We start from the raw sequence: 16,177 nt of genomic DNA, 5'->3' as shown, positions 1-16,177 counted from the left end.
GAGTTTATTCAGCTTACACTTCCATGTTGCTGTTCATCACCAAGGAAGTCAGGACTGGAACTCAAGCAGGTCAGGAAGCAGGAGCTGATGCAGAGGCCATGGAGGAATGTTACTTACTGACTTGCTTCCCCTGGCTTGCTCAGCTTGCTTTCTTATAAAAAGCAAGACTACCAGCCCAGGGATGGTACCACCTACAAGGGGCCCTCCCCACTTGATCACTAAGAAAATGCCTTGCAGCTGGATCTCATGGAGGCATTTCCTCATCTGAAGCTCCTTTCTCTGTGATAACTCCATCTTGTGTCAAGTTGACACAAAAACAGCCAGTACACCTGCCTTTGGATCTCTTTCCATATCTGGGCTGCCTTGTCTAGCCTCAAGAGGAGAAGATGCACATATTCTTACTGCATCTTGAGATGCCAAGGTGCGTTGATATCTATGGGAGGCCTCCCCTTTCCTAAGGAGAAAGGGATGAGAGATGGGTAGAAGGAAGGCGAGAGGGAGGGACTGGGAGAACAGGAGGGAGGGGAAGCTTTGATTGGGAGGTAAATTCAATAAATTAAGAAAAAAACATTTGCTATATTTGGGATTATACTATAATATTGTTGTTGTTAAGAATGTAACTAGTCTAGTTGCATCTTCTTGTGCCAAGTTTGGCCAATATCACTGTGAAGCCTGATCTTTTTCCTGAAGGAAAACAGAAGCAGTGGGCTTGGGAGAGAAAGGGGGTGAAGGGAGATGGGAGGGGCAGCTACTGTTGGGATGAGAGAATAAATAATAATGAAGAGATGTTCTACTCATTTGAATTTGTATTCACCATGAGCACGTTTTTTTTTGTAGCCTTCTCCAGTGCCTTGATTCCACAAGAGACAGATCTTGTAAGAGGTACCAAATTCAACTTTCTCTAAAATTTCTTTTTGACATTTCACAATTCTCCCTCTATTCTTGGTAATAGTATTGGGAAAGAAACAGTGGAAGGTAATACATACAGACAGAAGAACTTACATGGAAGAAACAATCCCAGAGTTACATAGCAAATCTGTACTTCACTGTTCAGAACAAGAGTTTTAGGGTTGTTTAATGACATTATAGAAATACTTCTAGTTAAGGATGAACCTGACAAAAATAAGCCTTTTATGTATACAAGTATGTGTGTGTGGGGAATGAGGAAACAATAAAGGGACAGTGTATTTCCCCAGGGATTAAAGAATCTGGTCAAGGAAAATGAGACAACACTGTCAGCTCCCTGCCATCATTGCGCCAGGACCACTCGCCTCTTTTTGTAACTTGGTGAACGAGTTCTATCACCCTTTTCTGTAGCTTATGCCGCCACCGTGAGTTGAATCAACAGAAACTGTCTCCAATGTGACTCACTGATGATTCCACACATATCACCTTGGTTTCTATGTCCTTCCATTAGCATTTAAACACATGAAAATCTAACTCTAACAAACATCCCCTTTCTTCCATAAGCCCTCCATCTTCCTATTCAGAACCTCCTCAGGGTCCTCCTCTAAACATCATCTCCTATTTTGCCCCCTCAATTTACTGCCAACAAAGGTTGGGTAGTTTTTGCCAACAAGATTCCACACTGTTCAGATTTACTGCTCAAACTGAGAGGAAATCTTGAATTCAACCATCTACCAGTAAGCAGAACAAAAGGAGAAGTTATCATTGTAGAAAGATAGTATCTAGACAGAGCTCCCAGTAGCCAAATGAAAGATTAAACTCAAAATTAAAGTTAACAGCTATAAGTCTATGTTGGTATATATGACTGAATAAATACATAGTGCAAAAGAAACAAATTTCTCCTCAGAAGAGAAACTTCCACATTTTTTATGGCATTACCTCCCTCCCCGAGGAGGGAGATATTAATCCCACCTGATCTATACACACCTTAACTGTTTAGCTCTTCACCCTCCCACCCCAGGAGACTATGTGGGGAAGCTGAGTTAAGTACAAAGTGAGAAATTTCAAGTCAGTGTCAGTCATAAATCAATGAGGATAGCAGAGTACTACTACTGGCTCAATACAACAACTTGTTTTGCCCTATTTATTTGATAGCCCTGGGAAGATCACTCATGTGCTCTCTCTCTTTCAACCAAAGATGAGTGTGGATCTTGTGGAGAGAGGAGGGAGGAACTAGGAAGAATAGGAGAGTGTAATGTAAGAGAAAAGAAAAAAAAAAAGAAGCACTGTGATATTCCTCTTGTATCCCTTAATCCCAAACTAACCATGGAGAAAATACCATAAAAATCCAAATTTTAGGACGTGCTACAAAATAACTTTCTCAAAAAGGCCATTAGAATACAGGAAAGGCTGAGATTCCATTGCGGATTAGAAGAGACTAAAGCCAAGTAACAGTCATCTAATATCTTTGACAGAATCTGGACATAGAAAAACTAACACATGGAAAAAGTTGGGGAGTTCCAAATTTAAGTGCACCTCAGTTGTAGTCAAACCTCCTTAGGGCAGATATGCAACAGGAATGAAAAGGTGCTAAGAACAGGGAAATGAGAGGAATGCCAGAACAGCTGAACTCTGAGGAGCTCTGACACAACCAGGATCACAAGTAGGATATAGCTCCAGTCAGATATAGTGAGGGCAGGTAGCGCTAGAAATAATCAGATGGTGGGAGGCAAGGGCAAAAACATAAGCAACAGAAATCAAGGTTACTTGGCATCATCAGAACCCAGTTCTCCCAACATAGCAAGTCCTGGATACATCATCACACCGGAAAAGCAAGATTCGGATCTAAAATCCCTTCTCATGATGGTGATAGTGGACTTTAAGGGGGGCATAAATAACTCCCTTAAAGAAATACAGGAGAACACAGGTAAAAACGTAGATGCCCTTAAAGAGGAAACACAAAAAATCTCAAAGAATTACAGGAAAACACAAACAGGCGAAGGAAATGAACAAAACCATCCAAGATCTAACAATGGAAATAGAAACAATAAAGAAATCACAAAGGTAGACAACCCTGGAGTTAGAAAATCTGGGAAAGAGATCAGGAGTCATTCATGCAAGTATCTCCAACAGAATAAAAGAGATAGTAGAATCTCAGGTGTAGAACATACCATAGAAAACATTGCCACAACAGTCAAAATGCAAAATGCAAAAAGCTCCTAACCCAAAACATCCAGGAAATCCAGTACACAATTAAAACACCAAACCTAAGGATAATAGGCATAGAAGAGAGCAAAGATTCCCAGCTCAAAGGGCCAGAAAACATCTTCAACAAAATTAGAGAAAGTCAACAAGATAGATAAATCCATAGCCAGACTAACTAGAGGGCACAGAGACAGTATCCTAATTAATAAAATCAGAAATGAAAAGGGAGACATAATGAAATATATCTTAAAATAATTATTCTGTTTGTTGAATATTAACAGTTGAAAATATTAAAAATCATGTTCTACAAACAAAACTTCCAAAGTAAAACTTTAGTTATAGACATGTATCATCAGAAAAATGTCAGAAGTATGTATCCAAGAATAATACACATGAACAACAATAGCACCATGTAATTTCTAAATTCTGGACAAACATCTAAGAAAGCTCATTTATGACAGAATTAATCAGTTTTAAAATTACTCAACACCAAACCAAACCAAAATCCCAGTAGTTATTGAAACTAGGGCCTTTCAAAATGCTAGGCAGGTGCCGTGTGTGTGTGTGTGTGTGTGTGTGTGTGTATAAAATCAAAGTATAGGACTTGCAACAAGCCACCAAGATGAAACTCATAATGAGTGAAAGCAGTCAAATCCAACAGGATTAAACTGGGCATAAGCCCATTTTAAAACATCAACACAAAGAAAAACCATACCAGCTGTCACTGTTTTATAATGCATTATATTTTAAATGGGCTAGAGAAGAGTCGGTCCATGAGGCCTTGATGAGAAGTAGGGGGAGGGGGCATGCAGATGGCTTCTGCAGTTCTCAGGTGCTGGCACTTTATCCATTTACTTGGCCATGGCTTACAGGAGTCATCTCTTGTTAATAATCAGTTAGCAAATGACACTCGTTCCATAAGCACTTCTGTAATTTCTACCACACTAAATTCTCTCTTTAAAAAGCTTTATAGCACCAGAAAGGCTTGAAGCAAACAAGTCAAGGTATCAGGAAAACAAATCTGAGCAAGGGACAAAGTTATTACACACAAGCAGGTGACTTACAAGTCTGGTAGGTATTCCAGAAAGTGTTCAAACTCTAAAATCCCAGAAGATGCCAAAAACCAATGTAAACCAGTAGGTACCAATTCTCAACTATCAAAATGGTTTTAAAAAAATCCCTAAAAACAATAACATGTGATAAGAAATGAAGCAGATAATCTAGCATAAATGTTAATTGCCATAGTTTTAGAAACACGAATGCTCCAAACTACTGACAACTTTAAAAATGTGACTTTTCAATCAAGATCTTTCTTAGAAATTTATTCAATGCAATGAACTCTACATATAGAAAGTTTTTTTTTTAAATAAATGCATTAAATGCATATGGGCTTACTTGACTTTTGGTTTTGGTTGTTTGTTTGTAATTTGGGACAGGGTTTATGTTGCCATGGTTGTCCTGGAAATAGCTCTGTTGACCTGGTTAATGGCCTTAATCCACATACTTCTGTTTTCCGAGTGTTGGCTTGTGCCACCACCGCTCGGCTATTCTTGATTTTTTTTTTAACTCATTATAACGGCATAACCAAGCAGCAGTATGGTAAAGGGGGCAATGCCTGTTGATCCCAAAGAGATAATGAATGTGTGCCATAATAAACCTGTGAGGAGCATAACCATTGGTAACCCCTGAAACCAGAGCAATTCTGGTCACTGTTGGTATTGGTGTGAGTGCCAAAGCCATGAATCATGGCTTTCCATAATTTTGATAAAGAGGCATCCTGACAGCGTGTAGGACCAGGACCGCCAACTTCTGAGGAGGCTTATTTTGCTAACAGTAAGAAAAATCGGGAGGCACCAGACTAAAGGACCATACCTGCACTTGGTCCATGAACAGAGGAGGGGTGGTGTGGGTCCCCCAGGACTGCGGAGAAGGAATATATACCATTTTAATTCAGGGCCTCAGACTAGGAGCTACTATTGAGTTGCTATTACCTCAATGCAAAGACCACTAAATAGGAGCAAACCCCAGATTGAGGTACCCATCCCACCTTGACCCCAACTGCCTGCAGACCCTCACACAACAGTTTCATATTCCCGCAGGATCCTACTAAAGTTGTAGGTGTTGGGCTTTTCTCCATCCTCAGGTGCAGGCCACGTCCCTTTCCTAGTTTGCATGCACATGTGAACATCAAAAGGATTCCCACTGAACCCTTACTAGTCTAAGAGCAGGCAAAATACATGTCCAAGAAGCTCCTTCCATACCTCTAGTCTGGGTCGATGTTAGTGATGAAAGTTAAGTCCTTGCGCTGAGAAACAAGTCAAACACCTGCCCGAGAAGCCTCCACGGGTTCGCTGAGAAAGGGGCTCACTCTTTAGCTTTTAAGACCTCTCTGCTGTTACCGCCTTTGGGCGGAGCAGGCTTTCCAGCAGGGATTGGTGGGCTGGTTCAGTTGGGCCGCAACTGGTCCAGCAAGTCTCTCTTCCGATTGGCTGTCTGGGTAAGCTCTCTCTGGGAGCAATTCTTGTTAGATGCAGTTCCTACCCAGGAAGTAATAATACCTGTGCTCAGCACAAGTGTAGGGCCACAAGCATTTACTGGACTACAAAGTTTGAATGATATTACTATGAAATATTTTTCGTTTTTGCTTTGTCACCGAATAAACAATTTTCCTTTTCAACTGTAGCTGTTCTCTTCCTGCCTTTCCAATTTGGCACTGTGTGTCTCTCCTCAGTTCATAAGATCCATAACTTTCTGCAGCTCTTATCAGCTGCAATTTCTGATATGTTTGCCTATGATTGCTTTGTTAAAGCAACTTCACAAGTGTTTATTATTCTTTTTTAAAAAGTAATTTTTATTTAATTACACCTGAGATGTTGCCCCTCCTCCCGATCCCCTCCCAGAGTTCTCTACCCCATCACCCCTCCCCTTCGCTTCTGAGAGGGTGCTCTCCCACACAATTGTTTCTTATAAGCAAAAAGATGGAATCTCCTGCCTCACCCACTCTGTTCCTGTCCTTATATAGGAAAACCCTATAATTTCATAGTTACAAAGTTTGTTATATTCTTGATATACATTAGGGTTTTTATTTTACCTTGTGGCTTTCTGTTTTTGGGGGTGGAGTGTGTGTTTTGGGTTTGTTGATTGAGTACAGTCCTTTCTTGTTCTCCACAGTTATAAGACCTGATTTATGTGGATTGATTTCCTACAGGTTTTCAAATTGTTCCATCCCCATGACAGGTGCTTACATTTGGCTGATGGACAGCAACAGGTTTATCTTGATATTCTTTTATGTTGATCAGAGTTTTAGCTTTTTCAATTGCAAACAGGAAAACAAATGTCTTTCCCTCTCTTCTTTATCTAACTTACTTTTTTTTGACTGAGAGCTTATTTTCCCTTTACCCTTAGAATGTAGAAATTACAACTGATATATCAGGTGTGCCTTTACTCATTCATCTGTACAATAATCCAGTTAGTTCCTTAGATCTTTGGAAATTTTACATTTAAATTTAAAAAAAATACAAGCAAGAGAAAGTTCTGTGTTTCTTTCATACCCCCTATCAGCCCACTTTTCTCCTGTGGAATTGGAATTTCTGCTGCTCCTTAGAAGACCTCTGAGACCCATTCTTCTAGCAATTTCTTTCTCTCTCTCTTTTTCTTCCACTCTCATCTTTCCTCTTTCTATGCTTTGAAATGTGATTTAAACTTTACTTTTCATTTACTTATTATGTAAGTGTTTGTGCCACAGTGCACATGTGGAGATCAGGGGAGAGTTGGTTGTCACGTCTACTATATGGACACTGGGCTCAAAGTCAGGTCTTCAGGCTTGACCAGAGATGTGTTTACCCAACAAAGCATCTTACCAGCCCTAGGGTATGACTTCACCCAAGTAATGTTCCTTATCTTTGGGGTCAAAACTAATTATCTTCTCCAACCCAACTACTAAAATGTTCAGGAAGCTACATAGAATTTCTTTAACTACCCAAAGCTTTGTCTACTCAATCCTTTAATATTTTCATTTTGTCCTCTGCCTGTTAGCAGTTTTGTTGACTCAGATGCACATTCTATTTGTTTCTCTGACAAACAGCTTTTCATGGGGATTTATTTTTGCTAGTTAAGTTCGGGCCTGGCTAACTGAATAGTGCGCCTGCGGTTCTACACCTGTGGAAACACACAGCAAAGTCTCATCCTCTTTGGTTATCCAGTGGGAGTGTGGTGCCCACCACGGTTCTGCAAGGACACCTGGGGAGAGCCTCTTCATTTTCTCCTTAAATTGTTCAGATTGAACACAAGGTGAGTTAGCCTACACTTTTCAGCTGCTTCTTCATCTTGTGGGATTCAAGGAATCAAGTAAGTTTTTATGGGGCTCCTAGGCATCAGGAATGCCATCAGGAATGTATAAGCCATGGGGTACTGTATTCAATCAATTCATTTCTCCCCAATAATTACAGAAGAGAGAAATGAGACTCAAGGGCCAGGTTTTATGTTTTTGTATTTATTTTTATTTTTAATTTTAAAAAACATTTCTGCTCTCACACCTGGGCTCTTTTCTGCTCTTCTCCATATATTCTCTAACTCAGTGCTCAGAGCCCAGGGATGCTATCTATAAACCTCAGGTCCCTGGTTTAGAAGCTGACCGCTAGAATCACGGAGTGCAGGAGCTCATTGAAGTAGCTCTTTCCTAGGCTGTCCTTCACATTGTGCACACATCTTTACTAGAGAGCCTTTGGCTATTTTGGTAACTGATCTTGAGAGATAGGAGGCTTATTCACTTTTTTTTTTTTAAAGATGAAAAATGTCTGTTCCAGCCCCCCCCCCCATTTTTTCCAACTTTGGTGCAGGGAAGACATCATCAGTCTTATAGATGGGTGCTCTTAATTAGCAGTCCATTTTTTGATGCAAAACCCCAGATCCTCTCAAAATGAATTTAAATGCTCAAAAGCCATATCCCCTAACACAAAGCATATATCCTTAACAAGTGACAATGTACTCATCTAATGTTGCTGATAGTATTTGATGTTTCTATTTGATGTGGCAGGAATGGTGAAAATCAGTTACATGTTCCTTTATTTTTTAAAAATCAAGATTAGTATTTCACAGATTGGAAGCAGAGTGGTAGAACAGCTCAACTTAGTGTTTGTTATTGGCTTATGTCACCACATTCAGGAATGAAATGATTTATACATAAAAAACAGTCTTGGCAATGAGAAGAATAAGGTGAAAGGTTAAAATACATCACCAAGACTGTGATGTCATTTCTGTCTTATAACAAAAAGTGAGAATCTATGCATATATTGTCTCTAAATGTGTAGATCAGGGAGAGGTCCCACACAGTGATTTCCAGATATGACCTTGGTTATCTAAGAGATTCAGGCCTCCAGAGTGTGCAGGGGTAGAGACTCTGTATCACTCACCCTGCTGTACACTTGTCTGGATAACAAATACTTCTTGTGTGAAAGAGACAAGTTTAGGTATTTTAATTGTACAAACTATTATTCTCACTATTGCATGTATGCGTGTATTGTGTCAGAGGGCAACTTAGTAGGAATCAGTTCTCTCCATCTACCATGTGGGTCCCCAAAACAGAACTCAGGTCATCGGGCACTTTTGCCTGAGCAACCATCTTGTAAGCCCCTAACTAACCTTTTAATTTTAACAAGCTTGTGAATTTGGTGCTGTTACCATGGATGTTAGTGTTGTGGCTATTCACCTGGCACAAAAAGCTTAAGTGAGTCAGCTGAGGTCACTTCAATAATAGGATTCAGAATCCAAGAGATCAGTGTCTTTTACTGACTACCCTAACCAAAACTCCTTTGCCTACTAAAATGTCTGGCTACTGCTGATTGTGTCCAAGTTTAAGGCAGAGCTTAGAAAGAATAGAAAACATTTTATGACTACATTTCCAACTGTGGAAAGAAGCAAAGGACATTTAGCAACATTTTGTTTTCAGATTCCATTTAATCATGGGGAGATACTAAATTCAAAGTCCCAGGCCTAGGGGAGCTGAGGACTTCCCACTAACTGAACAGCCTGTATTATAAGAAAACAGTTGTCTGATTACAGAAATCTCAAGGACAATTTCTCCATAATGTTGGCAGGGTCAAACTAAGTTCAGGTTTGACCTATCCCTAACCTGATGGGTAAAAAGTCCCTTGCCCTTATGTCAAAATAAGATTGGGCAATGCTATAGATTCCCCCTCATTTTGTGGTCTCATCCTTTTAATATGTTCTACAATTTCTCTTCAGGGTCGTAGTTCAGCTCCCGATTCTGTTCTGCAGCCCTGATGGATCAGCAGTAGCTTGACTACAATACATTTTTTGTCATCTGCATTGACCTGGTGTTTGAGTTGTGTTGGATTTAAGTGGGCCCCACAACACAACTATATCATAGAAGCCCAGGACATTTCTAGTCTTTTTGAGAACCAGGACAGCTGAAGGTCCTTTCTACCAAGCTCAAGATCAGTTCAGGAACTAGTTTCTAGCAAAGGTCCAGGCAAGGATCCAAAGGAACCCTGACCACCTAAAGATGGCTCAGCAAGTGTCTCCTCTGGCTCCAAATCTGCAAGATGTAAGTGTCTGAGAAAACACTTCTTTATTCAGCACCTATGGCTAATTTTAGAAGTGCTCTCCTCCATCCATGGTTCTCCACTGTCACAGAGCTCCACTCCCCACCCCCGGGTATATTGGGTGGAGGTGCAGGGTGGTGGTGCTTGGTGGTGAGGGGGTGGTGTTGAAAGAAGCCAAGGCTGAGCTGAGTATAATCCAGGGGGAACTGTATTCAATCAATTCATTTCTGTCCAATAATTACAGAAGAGAAAAATTTGAGTCTTGTTTATTTACTCAACATTTTAAGCGAACTTAACCTTTAAACATAAGTGGCTGGAAAAGAAATCCTATAGATATGAGTAGTGATGACTAGCAATGGTTAGAGTTCGCCTGACTCTCTTAAGAATAAGGTAATCTCCTCAGAGGGGTCTCTGTAGGGGAGCATCTCAGCCTGCAGTCATCCTGGAGGAGGAGGAAAACTGTGATTGGTTCTTTCTATACATGCTATATGCATTCTACACTACATAGTCTGACCTGGGGTGGCTGACAATGGGAGAAGGCCTTGCTATTCCTATGGGTCTGAGGCACTGGAGCCCTTGACAGGGCTATGCTGATGACAGTACACACTCAGGACTTTATTGACTCTACTATATATTTAAAATAAAAGGTTTAAAAGGTTTTGTTTTACTACAAATACTACTTTTATTAGAGGAGAATCAGGACAATATAAACATGGATTTACTAAGAATGTGTAAGTCCTTTGTATATGTTTTGATTACTTCCCAAGAAGAGAAAAAAATGTTAAATGGACCCTGATGGGAGCTGACTCCTAGCAGAAAGTGGCTATCCAAGGCCAAGAAAGTGGGAGTGGATGGTTAGGGGAGTTGGGGGGGGGAGGGAATGGGAGACTTTTGGGATAGCATTGGAAATGTAAATGAAGAAAATACCTAATTAAAAAAAAAAAGAGTGACTATCATCTCTGCAGCCATCTTGGGCTATTTACTTACAGTTGGTACTTTTCCACCCTAACGAGAGACTTGTTTTCTTAGCATGATGTTTTTGCAAGAAGCCCACCACAGCTGAACACACTGATAACATTATTGTTTTTCTCCTATATATCCTGGACCTGTGGTTAAGTGTCTCTAGCTGCACTCCCCAGCGAGTGCATATATACTCATAGTTGCCTTCCAATATATGAGACTTGAGACTTGATCCTTGAGCAGACAGACTGTCTTCATTCTTCCAGTCTCTTGCCCCTCAGTCCATGCTCTCTCTCTTGCAGACACTGTTAGCTGACCAGGGACTGGGTCAGGTCCCAATTTTGAGCAGTGAAATAATTGTTAATACCAAAGAATGGAATGTCATCTGGAAGTCTAGAAATCTGTAGCATTACGGAAAAGAGAAGGTACCCTCAGTAGTGTGACAGAAAATCGAGGGGGAAGTTCAGAAGGTCCTCTGGAGTCAAAAGAGAAGCAAATGCAGTTAGGAAGGATTTTTTTTTTAATCTGAATTTTAGGTTGTCAACAAGTTCATAAAGAAAATATTCATTGGATTTGAAGAAGTAAACTTGAAAGTTAAGAAAGTAGAACAGTCTCTTCATTGGGAAGTAGCTGATGGGGCTGTGGATTGCTGAGGTGGTGTGGATACTTCCAGCAGTTCTTGAAACACAAAGCAAAACAAAAGCAAGCAAGCAACCAAGCAACCAAGCAAACAAATGTCAGGTCAACCAGGGAGGCCCCACAGTGGGCTGGCTTTACCTTGGCACATGTGTTCAGGAGAGGCCTGAAAATGACCAGGACTAGGAAGGAGATTCAAGTAGACCTAGCAGGGATGGGCTGTGCTTTGCAGCTCCCACCACTCAATCTCCCACCACTCAATTCACTCAATGTTTGGCCCAGGAAAAGGCATGGTTTGTGTGTGTGTGTTTAAATCAGGGATCAGGATAGCTAAGTGTTTGGAGCATACAAGATGGCAGAAGCTAATAACCATGGTCTATGTGTATGACTGTGTTGCTCAACAGCTGGGGCTAGTCATGTAAGTCTCAATCTTTAAGACCTTGGAGGTGCTGAGGGCCAGTTGCAGGATCTTGTCAAGGGCAGGCTGCAGACCTGGAGCAGCAGTTCTGGGGTGTGACCTTGAGTTAGGGCTCTGAGTCTGGCCATGCTGGGGTAGCCTAAGGAAAACTTGGTTCTCCACCCAAAGACCCATGAATGCTGCTTGTAAAGGAGAAATCAGCAAGCTCAGGAGGTAGGGATAAGGGGTTGGGGTCGGGTGGCAGAACCTGGGATGTCAAAGGCTGATGCATTCCAATTAGGAAGAAGCTCAGAGCAATGCCACAAAGTTCCCCAGCTTTACTGTAAGCTTTGTGATCAAGACTCTCAGCCCTTTCCTACAGACTTGGGTAAAAGTGAGGGTATGGGTTATGAAAAGCACTTTGCTCACAAGGTAAAAGCCTTGGGAGGCTTTGACCAAAGATCAGTAAAACCGAAGGTGGGCAAGATTCTTGCCTAACATTCAATATAAACAAGAAGTTTCTCAAGGCTCCAGGGCACAGAATGTCCCAGCCATTCCTGGGTATGCTCCCAGCTGGCAAGGAATCCTGCATTGGTCCTGAAAATTACTGTCTCTGGAGATGTGTCTGGGGGTCCAAAGCCAGGAGACATTGTCTTTGCTGACAATGAATTAGATTTTAAGTTCTGGTGATATCTTTAATTTTTCTTTCTCTTTTAAAGTATCAGTACTTTTAAGTAGTGAAAAACAAAACAAAACAAAAAACAAAACAAAATCAAAATCCAACAAAACCCCCACAATACTCTGTTCATTGCCATTAGTTTTGGAAAAAGGGTCTCATGTGACTGAAGATGACTTTGAATTCCCGATATTCCTGCCTTCACTCTCCTCAACTGGTAGAAATAGTGTCTTGAGCCATCATGTCTACCTCACCCATTTAAAATGAACGAATAAATGAATGATAAATACAAACAAAAATATAGAACACCAAACTTTCTAACCTCCCTGAAATTGATTTTAATGTTTTTATGTAATATCCAATATGTCTGATCCTCTCTCCTGCACACTTAGCCCATATTCCTGCCTTTCTCAGTTATTGGTGGGTGATTCTTTTCCTTGAAATGTTCTTTTTGTTGCCCTCTAGTGTCAGAGGAACGGATCCATTCTTCCTACTGGCAGGGTCTACTCCTGGTGTCTCTGTCTCTCTGTCTCTCTGTCTGTCCCTCCCTCCCTCCCTCCCTCCCTCCCTTCCTTTCATTAGATATTTTCTTTTCTTATATTTCAAATGCTATCCCGAAAGTTCCCTATACCCCCCCTCCCCCGCCCTACTCCCCTACCCACCCACCCACTCCCACTTCTTGGCCCTGGCATTCCCCTGTACTGGGCATATAAAGTTTGCAAACTTTACTCCTGATTTTCTAAGTTCTCACCTAGGTCGCGGAGTATTTCAACCACACCCTCTATAAGGGTCATCACATCATTGCTCTTCTCCAGCTGCTGTGAATAAAAAGGAGACAGAGAATCGCCATGACTCTGGAGAGAAGGATGGGAGCATCAGGAGAGAAAACCAACCAGCTCTGTGAGAATTTCGGATGGGTGGCCACTGGCCACTTTCCCGATAGGGCTGGAGTAGCAGGGGAAGGTTTAGGAATGCCCAGCCTTTGAGGTAGCCAAGGCATTTAAAAATTAACTGGTGCGTGCGTGCATGCGTGTGTGTGTGTGTGTGTGTGTGTGTGTGTGTGTGTGTGTGTTTCTGTGTGTGTTTCATTTGCAAATCCAGATAGTGCCTGGGTGAGCGCAGGTATGCTGTGCGACCACCAGGAGTCAAACGAAGCAGTGCGGCTAAAACCTCACCACTACAACCGGAGATTATAATTATGTATTTAGGGAAAAAAATATATATAACAACAGTTGAAGTAAAAGAGGCAGCATATTTAAAAGTTAGCAGGGTGGGGCACGATTCACAGTGGGTTTGCAGGCAGAAAAGGATAATTATATTATCTTCTCAAAAACTAAAACAATAGAAAAGAAAGTTCAACTTCCGTTCCCTGTTTACCAATCCAGTGACACTTGGTATTTCGTAAGACATCAACATTGGCCATTCCCTAACCATCAGCTCAGAGCTGTTTTACTAGGGTGGGCACCTGCAGACTGCATCACTGCAGAGCCACAGAGGGTAGGTACAGCAGTGAAATTAAACTCTGGGCACTGCAGCTGTTGGGCAGCTCACTAACCCTCTTCACCTCGTGCTCTCACAGCTTCCTATCCCTTCCCTGGCCTAATGCTTGCTTTCTAGTCCCTCACCCAGGACAGAGCCAGAAGCCTGGACCTACAAGTCCCACCTGGACTCATTTAGGGGGAATCCCAAATTCAGAACATCGAAGTCCCCGTCAGAGAGACTTGGAGACACTTGTGAGTACCACTTAGGTCTGGGCTCTCTTCACTCGTGCTGAATCTCAGAGACAAATCAAGGAAATCTGCCTGGCTCTATAGGAGGCCTTGCTAAAGGTCGCAGCAGTTAGGAATCTGTCCTTAGCCCTTAAGACACAGGCTCGCCACGCACCGCTGTGCACTCTTGTGGACGTGCACAGATTTGCAAGAAGTAACTAGAACCCTATCTCACCCCCACCCCCAACACACAGGTCAGAGTCTTTCAATTCTTCACTGTTCTTTCTTTCTTTTTAAAATTAAATTATTTTTATTTATTTACAATTCAAATATTGCCCTCCTTCCTGGTCCTCCCTCCCAGATTTCTTCACCCTATCTCTCCTCCCCTTTGTCTCTGAGAGGGTACTCCCCAAGCCCCAACCCCATCACACCACACTCTTCCACCCCTACCTCACTCTCCAGCATCCCCATTCCCTGGGCATCAAGTCTCTACAGGATTAGGCACATCCCAGGCCTTCGACATTCTTAATGTCCTGCTCACTTCACACAGCTGCCAGCCATTCATCTGTATCTTCTGTGGGGGGCAGGTTGTGGAGGTATATCAAACATCCTGGCATTCCTTTCCCCGTCCAGAAAAACTGACTCAAATCCAAACTTTCCCTACTTTCTGCTTCCCTTTATTTACCTGAAACTGAAAAAACAAAAACAAAAACAAAAAACCACAGATGTGCTTTCCTTTGCGTGGTAGTGTTGGCTTGCTGTAGAAGAGATGACTTGTGGCACAAATGAAGACCTATCACTAGCCATCTGGATTTTGTAGTCTGGAGTTTAGGAAGGTCTAAGGCTGGGTGTGAAATGAGTGTCTATTCTGGGTAGATGTCGAGTAATGCTATGAGACAGGGAGAGGAAAGAGGATAAGAGGGAAAAGGAGGATTGGCTCCAGGACAAAATATAGATGACTTGAGAGAAAAAGATCAGCCTGAGACTTGAGATAAGAGGACATGCAAAAGGTTTGGGGACACACAGACAGGAAGTTTGCTCAGAGAGGGAATGCGCAGTAGTCCTAATTATTTGATGATGTGATTGATGCTTGGACAGATGGATGGACACAGTGCTACAAGAGCAGAGAGAAGTCAAATTAGTACATTGGTAAATGCTCTCCACAGACAACTTTAGATCTAAGCCAGGAGCTGACTAAGGTGAAAGAAGATGAGACATGTGTGTGTGTATTACTTTATTAATAGTTACAGCATCTCTATCTCATTTAATCACCACTGCAACACTTAAGACTATTCCCAAATTAAGAGGAAAAAATGGTAAAGCTAGAGTTCAAGTTCATTCCCTTCATACTTGCTCACTACCTGTTCAGTGTTTCAAGATTTAGAATATCATTAGCAAGATACACAAGGGATGTGGAATGATATTTTATAAAATTAGGAGTATTGTGTGGGAAGCCACATATGCCATTACAAGGTGGCGCTGGCTACCACTGGCCACCATGCATAAGTCTGGGTAAACAACCAATGTGTACATATGTAGTAAAGTTTTTCACCAAGTCACTGCCTGGCCCAGGCATGATAATGAGGCTCTGCAAGGTACTGAGAGAGAATAACCAATCAGATGAGAGACATGCAAATGAGGTATGATAATGAGGCTCAGTGAGGTATTGAGAGAGAATAACCAATCAGATGAGGAATATGCAAATGAGGTAGAATGCATAACCAAACCGGGTGTGAGACATGCCTCTCCTAGGCCTATATAAGCAGCACCAGTTCTGGGCTCGGAGTCTTCTTGCCTACGCAGTAAATGCTCTCCCAATAAACGTTGCAGAAGGATCCTGTTGTGGTGTCTGCTTTGCTGGCGAGTCGGGCGCTCACAGTATTGGAGGTGACTTCAATTGCTCATGAAGGGAAAAAAATCTTTACAAATGTTGTATTTAACAAACTGGAGAAAATTTAAAATTCCAACTTGTAATTGTTGTAAGTAAACAGTCTTGGATAGTGAATTAAAATGCATAATGTGGGAAAAGGTACGAGCCTTGTCTGCTTGTGAAGTTTCTTACCAGGTAGCCTAAGACCTTCTCTTACAGCCTGGAAGTGTTGCCTGAGGCCTATTTTCAGGTTTC

At 41.7% G+C, this 16,177-nt stretch overlaps 1 protein-coding gene across 2 annotated transcripts in view; it reads right to left on the bottom strand.

Annotated features, from left to right (window-relative positions):
- Nlrp14 (NLR family, pyrin domain containing 14) overlaps positions 1-16,177 on the bottom strand; it is an 84,649-nt gene that overhangs the window by 25,650 nt on the left and 42,822 nt on the right. The window contains exon 1 of one of the 2 annotated variants that reach the window (NM_001002894.2): positions 5,373-5,464. The exons of the other annotated variant lie outside the window; for it this stretch is intronic. The gene's annotated coding sequence lies outside the window, so the exon portion shown is untranslated. Of the gene's footprint in view, positions 1-5,372; positions 5,465-16,177 lie in introns of those variants that run through there. 2 annotated transcript variants of the gene reach the window in all.

Source organism: Mus musculus, chromosome 7, assembly GCF_000001635.26.
Source record: "Mus musculus strain C57BL/6J chromosome 7, GRCm38.p6 C57BL/6J".
NCBI lineage: Eukaryota > Metazoa > Chordata > Mammalia > Rodentia > Muridae > Mus > Mus musculus.
Note: the sequence above shows the minus strand (reverse complement) of the source record. Positions and strands in the feature narration are given on the sequence as shown.